Genomic DNA, 1243 nt, shown 5'->3' on the forward strand with positions numbered 1-1243 from the left:
GTCCAAACCCAGCTCAATGTTGGACACGAATGGACCCCTGAGGGAAACCTTGAGAACAAAGTAATCAACAGTTAAACTCAGATGATGCTCAGTCACGAGGGGTGTATAACTTTCTAAACTCACAAAATATTTTACCAGGGGCTTTATGAATGAAACCAAAGACAAGATGCATCTGTCCTGCAAGCACATGTGTACTATTGTTTCCCCAGTGCGGTGCAATGAGCTATGTCATGAAATATCAACTAAGTAACTATTGGGGTAATGGGGAATATTGTATTTATTTACACGCAATATTTATAAAGCAAAACAGGTTTGAGGCTTTAATATTGAATACACGATTTTCATATTTCTTTTGGCTTTGTAAAAAAAAATAAATCAGAGGGAAATGCAAATCTACACCTCTTATGAGCAAAACACTAGTTTTACAAGTGATATTTCTCAATACAGACATCTTTTAAAGGTTAATGTGTTTATGTTCTCAAAAATAAATTATAAACTGTAAAGTATGTACAGGAAAATACATTATACTTTATAGGTGAAATTTAAATACACATTTCAAATGGCAGAGAAGTTTTCAATAATTATTTAAACAGCAGGCTAACATTCTGTACCTTCCAATACAAATGGAAAAAAGGGATATTAAACACTTGCGGTGCTTTATACCCGACCCCTCCCCAACATCTTTTTGAAAGTTGTAGGGCAATTGAGAACACTGCCCTCTACCATTTCCTTCAAAAATATTACAGCTCATGTTTATCAGAAAACATTCCAGAATTTGCTAAATACATGCTACCATGTGTCATTGAAAGTTTGTTCCATATCCTACTACTCACTAGGGGTAATATCCATCATCATCATCATCAACATTCAATTATATAGCACCAGCAGATTCCGTAGCGCTTTACAATTGTGAACAAACAGTAGTAAAACAATACTGGGTAATACATATAGACAGAGAGGTAAGAGGGAACCTGATCGCAAGCTTACAATATATGGTACAATGGTTTGATACACAAGGGTAACTGCTACATCATACTGAATATTTGCCCAGCTAGAAGGCAAAGGTTACCAAGTATTTAGGGGCCTATTTATCAAACAATACCCCCCTGTTAGATCCCGGAAAACTGATTTTTTTTGGGGATTAACTGCAAAAATGTAATTTACCATCATTGCATCGCTATCTGCTGCTTTGCATCTCTCTTCGTTTTACTGAGCATTCCCCATAACAGTGTATGGGGAGTGC

Source organism: Mixophyes fleayi, chromosome 4 (genome assembly GCF_038048845.1).
Source record: "Mixophyes fleayi isolate aMixFle1 chromosome 4, aMixFle1.hap1, whole genome shotgun sequence".
Classification (NCBI taxonomy): Eukaryota; Metazoa; Chordata; class Amphibia; order Anura; family Limnodynastidae; genus Mixophyes; species Mixophyes fleayi.